We start from the raw sequence: 7445 nt of genomic DNA, 5'->3' as shown, positions 1-7445 counted from the left end.
TTTGGTTTTCTTATTGTTTTTGTTATTTTCCTACTAGTTGTGTCATAAGAGTAAGAACAATCTAAAGAGTGATTTTAGAATTAGGGAGATGGAGGGGTTGAAGAGGTGGGAGAGAGAGATGAAAGCAGATGGGTAAAATGAATACATTGAACTATATGACTATTAGTAATAATAGAATTTACAATCAAATTAAGAAAAAAAATTACTGACACTACTTAAAAAAGAGAAAATAGTTATAGCATTTATACAAGAAACTCACTTAACTGAGTTAAAACATTGCAAACTGAAGAGAGACTGGGTAGGTCATGTAGTGGCATCATTGTATAATTCATAAACCAGGGGAGTTGCTATATTAGTGAATAAGAATCTGCCAATTAAGATAAAAGAAAGTAATAACAGACCCAGCAGGTAGATACATAATGATGATGTGCCAGATTTATTCAGAATCTTGGAATTTGATGAAAATTTATGCACCAAATGATGATGACCAGGAATTTATGCAGGACATTTTTTTAAAGATAGCTGATACACAGGGACACATTTTATTCGGGGGCGATTTTAATTTTAACCTAGACAAAACAGGGAAGACTATTATAAAAAATAAAGCAGCTAAATTTACATAAAACTCAATGCATGATACGGAGATAATTAATATATGGAGAAAACGAAACCAAAAGAAAGAGATTATTCGTATTATTCAAACAGACATAAAACCTATTCTAGGATCGATATGTTCTTGTTGTCAGCTCAGATACGGGGGAAGAGTTTGAAAAACCAGATATTTGGCAAGACTTTTATCAGACCACTCATCCTTGTTATTGACAATTGATTTAGAGGATATTCCACTGAAAACATATGGAGGCTAAACCCCATATTGCTAAAAAGGGAATACATAGAACAACAAATCAAAATATATTTTGAGACAAATGCAAATTCTGTAACAGACAAATTTATATTAAGGGATGCAATGAAGATTTTAAAAGAATATGCTCAGGAAATAGAACAGTTGGAAAAAGAGATAGTAACTATAGAGAAGGATTTAATGAGAAAAAGAGAGAATTGACAGAGAAAAAATTAAAATATGATACATTGCAAACATACAAAGTGGAGAAAAACATGATGAAACAAAGCAAAGATATTGGCCTAGCAACTAAAAACAGAAGAAGCAACAAGAACTATCATAGCAACAAGGACAATTACAGAAATACAGAATTAATGACACTACCAAATGATAAAGTGCCAGGTGAAGATGGATTCCCTACAGAGTTTTAAAAGGTATTCAATCATCTATTAATTCCACCCCTCTTAGAAGTAATGAAACAGGTGGAAGAGACCCAGAATATGCCTGACTCATGTAAAATGGAAATAATCACAGTAATTCCAAAAACAGGAAAAGATCTGCTGTCACTGGCTTCATATAGACCAATATCTTTACTAAGTACAGATTATAAATTAATAGCAAAATTGCAAGCAAATAGATAACAGACTGTTTATCGAAATTAGTGATGCAAGATCAGACATGATTTGTTAAAAATAGAAGAGCGGCAGATAATGTCTGTAAATTTATTAATTTAATCCATACAGCGCAAATAAATAAAACACCAAATGTGACAGCAGCTCTAGATGCAGAGAAAGCTTTTGATAGGGTGGAATGGAATTACCTGTTTAAAGTGCTACAGAAATTCAAATTACCAGAAAAATGTATTAATTGGATCCGAGCACTGTATAATGGTCCTTTGGCAAAAGTGGTAACAAATGGATATGTTTCAGACCACTTTGAATTGAGAAGGTCAACAAGACAGAGATGTCCACTATCACTTTCCCTGTTTGGCAGAGCTAATAAGAAGGGAACCTATGATAAAGGGAATAAAAGTAAAAGAGGAAAAAATTTAAATTTAGCTTGTTTGCAGATGATATTATAGTATATTTAACAGACCCAGATAAATCAATAAAAAAGTTATATACAAAATTGAAAGAATATGGGGCGATATCAGGATACAAGGTTAATACTGATAAAAGTGAAGTGATGCCATTGAACAAGTCAATTATACAAAATGTAAAAGGCAAATGGCAATCACAAGGCTGTACGTTACCTAGATATCAGAATAGATAATAATTTAAATCATTTGTACAAATTAAATTATCAACCGTAAATAAAGAAAATACAGGAAGACAGAGAAATGGAAAGATTTACCATTAACTTTAATAGGGAGAGTAAACTGCATCAAGATGAATGTATTTCCACGGCTACAATATTTGTTCCAAACACTACCGATTCCCTTAACAGGGGAACTTTTTAAAGAACTTAAATAAATTAATAAGAATGTTTTTTATGGAAGGGTAAAAAATTAAGAGTGGCTTTGGAAAAATTAACATGGGTGTATAAACAAGGAGATTGCAATTACCGAATTTCAAAAACTATTACTACTAGCACAGTTAAGATATCAATCAGATTTTTATGAGGCAGGAGAAAAACCGGCTTGGCTCAAGATACAATTAAATAATTTAGGAGAAAAGGTCCCGGAACATAAATGGGATGAGAAACTGGTGCAACATAACAATCTATCAATACTACATCATATACTGAAAACATATACATCTGGAGCGAAAGATGATAAATTATCAAATACCAAAAATGCTACTAATGCAAAACCCATTTTACAATAGACAATTTATTTTTAAAGAATAGGCAAGAAAAGGAATTAAAAGATTAAAAGATTGCTTTTTTGGGAAATAATTTATTGACATTTAAACATTTAAAAAATAAATATGGAAAATCACATGTTATCAGTTGAAAACTTATTTAAACGAAAAGTTGGGAACTAGTCTAAGATTACCTGAGAGTAGCTGCTATGGAGACTTAATTACAGACACAGCGATAGTAAAAAAAATTATCTCAAACATGTACAGCAAATTGCAACACAAGGAAAATGATGAAGCAATAATATAAACCCAAACAAGTTTGGGAAAAAGATTTAAATATACGAAAAAAGAATGTAACACAGAAGGAACAATGTGCAGGGACCATAATTAATACAATAAACACTTGGTTTTGTATGATACAATACAATTGGCTAAGTTTTATGTTACGCCTCAAAAGTTAAAAGAAAGGAATCCAAAAATATCGGTCAAAAGCTTTCATTGTGAACAAAAAATTGGAACAACAATACATGCAATTTGGACATGTACAAAAGTGAAAACTTTTTAGGAGGATTTAAATCAAATATTAAATAGAATTACAAATAATAGGATGCCAAAAGATCCAAAAATCTTCCTGTTAAACAACATAAAGATAAAGAATTAGGTCTAAAATTAGACAGGGCTCAAAAAAGATTTATTATGATTGCACTTGAAGTGATCAGTTACAAATATGAAAATAATTATGAAATATTGGACAACACGATTTCTTTTTCTTTTGTGTTCTATCATTTATTTATTTCTGCTCCTTTCTTTCATTACCTGCTTTGTTATTGGGGGTGGGGAAAGGGGGGAGAAAATGAAAATGCCACTGTGTATATTTTAATATTCAATATCTGTACATATTGTTACTGATGTGGTCCACGGTGAAGTACTAAGTAAAAAATTATATTAAAAAGACATGTTGGCAGATCGGGGTCTGACAACAACTGTCTTCACCTCATTGTGGGTCACAGCCACCCCCTGGTCCTATGCACGATGTCAGGTTCATTCCATACCCACTGCCAACTTCTGCAGTGGGCCGAGACCGAGTTGATTAGCTCCATAACCAACCACTCAAACCATTTTATTGCTGGCAATGCAGCAGGGGGATAAATATGGAGCAATGTCAATGTTCACTTTTTTGGGAATAGGAGCTATTCTGTGAAATATGTAGAGATCTGCAAATGTTCTGCGAATTCTTGTGCTTTCTTTGGATGTGAGAACAGTCTATTCTGTTCCTCAGGGATAAATACTGGGTGTCGCAGCATAAAGTTATAGCCTTTCTTACATAAAACTGTTCTCGCCGTATTAAACTCCTTCCTCTCTTTAAAAGTTCAAAACTTGAGTCAGGGTAAAAAATTATTTTTTGTCCCTTATATTCCAACAGCTGCTTGTTTTCCCTTACTTTATTCTTTACCCGCTCCAGTATGTTCTTTCTTGTTGTATATCTTGGAAGTTTAATTAAAATGGATCTTGGGTTTTGGTGTGGTTGTGGCTTCAGTACTAGTGCTCTGTGTGCTCTTTCTATTTCTATTTCTTCTTGTAGGTCTGTCGCTCCCAACACCATCGGGATCCATCTTTTTATAAATTCCTTCATGTTTGTCCCTTCTTCGCCCTTTTTCAGGCCCACTATTTTTAAGTTGTTTCGCCTACTGTAGTTTTCCAACAAATCAATTTTCTGGGATAACAAATCTTGTGTCTACTTAATTTCTTTGTATCTTTCTTCCAATTTTCATCTTAATTCATTTATTTCCATTTCTACAGCAGTTTCTCATTCTTCCACATTTTCTACTCTTTTCCCTATTTTTGTCATGACCAACTCTAAACTTTGTATTTTGTTTTCTGCTGTTTTCATTTTTCTGGGGATTTTATTTCTTCTCTTTTCTCTGTCACTCTTGCTTTCTCTTTTTTTCAGTACCATCTCCTGGCTCTTCCTTGTTACTTTATCTTCTTTTTCCTGTGTTTTGTGTTTGTTAGGCTCTGTTTTTTTCGGACTTTTTTCCTTTTCTCTGGAGATGGTTGGTTCTATTCAACCGGCCAATACTCCATCACGTGACTCCCCGACCTCTTTCCCATCTCAAGCAGTCATTGCCTCATGTACCTTGAGTGGACCCCAGCGACTAAAGTGATGCGGATCTGTTTTTCCTCATCATGCTTCGTATCTGCACTTCTTGGCAAGCATTCACAGATCCAGCAGGTAATCATCAATGGTCTCTCCTGGATGTTGGCAATGTAGAGCGAGTCGGTGCCTTGCTAGGGCCTCGTTCTGTGATTTCAGGTACCCAGCCTTCAACGTTCTCAATGATGATAGCGTCGTATGTAGTGCAGTCCCTGATGACCTTTAATTCCTACCCTTGAAACGAGTGCGGACCTCCTGAATTCATCAGTGTGGAAGATGTCTATGGTGGCGTTCAGGTAGGCCTGGAAGGAGTCCAGCCAGTACGTGAACTGTTCAGCAGCGTCAGAGGACAGAGGGTTATGCTTCCATCGATTAGGGAATGAGCTAATAAAATTGTAGCACGAATAAAAGCTCTCATGACTGGAGGGAGAACAAACGCTTTTATTAGCTTATAACTATGGGTAGGGTCTTATAGTGGTCTTCGAAAGGGTTCTGGGTTTAGGCGGGAAACCAGAGTTATATGTGGGCAGATGAGGGTGGAGCCGGGAGGCGGGGCAGGACCGGGAGGCGGGACGGGGCGGGGCCGGGAGGCGGGACGGGGCGGGCCGGGAGGCGGGGCGGGGCCGGGAGGCGGGGCGGGGCGGGGCCGGGAGGCGGGGCGGGGCGGGGCCGGGAGGCGGGACGGGGCCGGGAGGCGGGGCGGGCCGGGAGGCGGGGCGGGCCGGGAGGCGGGGCGGGGCCGGGAGGCGGGGCGGGCCGGGAGGCGGGGCGGGCCGGGAGGCGGGGCGGGCCGGGAGGCGGGGCGGGCCGGGAGGCGGGGCGGGCCGGGAGGCGGGGCGGGGCCGGGAGGCGGGGCGGGGCGGGGCCGGGAGGCGGGGCGGGGCCGGGAGGCGGGCCAGCTATCAGCACAACAGTTAATCCTAGTTCACTGCAGGGAGCGGTTCCCCCAAGGCTGTTATAAACCCATCCACCCGCGCTCGAATCCGCCAGTGTGTGATGAGCTTTTACGATCTCCGAGCGTCTGCGTGGGTTTTCTCCTTGTGCACCGGCTTCCTCGCACTTAAAAACGTACGGAGCTTGTAGTGTTCTTGCTGTGTTTCGGAGGGCTCCTGGACTGAAGAACCTGCTCCCCTGCTGTGCGAAAAAGAAACTGGTTTGTTTCTCCATTGAGACAAATTTCGGAGGGTCATCCTCTGTCGACAGAAATTCAACTGTGTCAAAAAATCGTTGGGACTGCTTGAGGGGGCGCGCTGGACACCATGGCACAAATCCGAAGTGGAATGAAAACCTCGCGATCGACGAAAATAGTGTATGTAAGGTGGAAACGGCAGCGAGAACCAATGTGCATCACTTTCTGTTTTTCATGTGGATCGAGCATCGAATCCCTTCTGTGTATGAGCGATGTTAACTGTCTCATTGAACCTCTTCATCTGAATCACAGTCGCGTCCTGCCACTGCCTCTTTATTACCTTTGAAACAGTCGGGAGTTTCCCTGTTCAGGAGCGGGAAATCAGGAAATGAATGAGAACAGAAATGGTGCTTCATGCATTTGAGCTTCATATCGTAATTTTGTAATGTTGTAATTTTTTTTAAAAGAAACAAAGAAGCAGACCTGAGGGTGACGTGTAGAATCGGTTGGAAAAGTTTTCCGCTCATGGCCAACGCCAACAAGCCCTTCCTTGGATTTGGGATCCGAAGCTAATTCATAAATCCCAATGCATTATGAGAGCAACCTTTGGCCGCCAGGGCTGCATCAGGGCGAGAGACAAGGGGTCGTGAGGAGAATGATGTGACCATCAGAGGACCGGACTACATTAGCCCTGATCTTGGGAAAACTCACCGTGTCTGTGTCCTATCTCTCCGTGTGCGGCACAATTTCAAGTCACGTATCCCAAATTTACCAAATACTTCCCCCAGAAGCAAGAGATCACTAGTTATATGCGAATATTTAATTGGGACTAAAGGCGCTGGCAGTGCAAGGAGAAGTTGAATGGGCTGTGTCATTATCGCTCGAGACCTGGGCTCTTGAGAGGAGGACATGAATATATGGATTTAATTGAGACGTACAGCAAGGTAACAGGCCATTTCGGCCCACAAGTCCGTCCCGTCCATTAACCACAACCTCGGTACTTTTTGAGCGATGGGAGAAATCCCACGCAGACACGGGGAGAACGTACAAACTACTAAGAGGCAGATGGAGTGGAACCCGGGTCTCTGGCACTGCCACAGCGTTTATAGTTTTCCTTTTACAAATGCGTTCAGGTGTCAGGTCCGTTCTCTTCTCTTCCCATCAATTTGTGTTTTTTTTTCCTCATTCCATTTTTCATTCTCCGCTCGTTCTTATCGCCCCATCCATTCGGATCAGCATCTGGTCAATTGTCTTAAATTATATTATCACGATTGTTTTGACATGCCACACGGTTACAGGCCATTTCGGCCCACGGTTCTGTGCCACCCAATTTATACCCAATTAACCTACGCCCCTTGTATGTTTCGAACGGTGGGAGGAAATCAGAGCTCCCGTTAAAACCCACGCAGGCACGGGGAGAACGTAGAAACTCATTACAGACAGCGGTCGGGATCGCTGGCGATATAAGGTCGTGGCACTAACCGCTACGCCACCCAGGCCGCACTTTCGCCAACCGGG

The sequence above is a fragment of the Narcine bancroftii genome, chromosome 5, assembly GCF_036971445.1.
Source record: "Narcine bancroftii isolate sNarBan1 chromosome 5, sNarBan1.hap1, whole genome shotgun sequence".
Classification (NCBI taxonomy): domain Eukaryota; kingdom Metazoa; phylum Chordata; class Chondrichthyes; order Torpediniformes; family Narcinidae; genus Narcine; species Narcine bancroftii.
Note: the sequence above shows the minus strand (reverse complement) of the source record.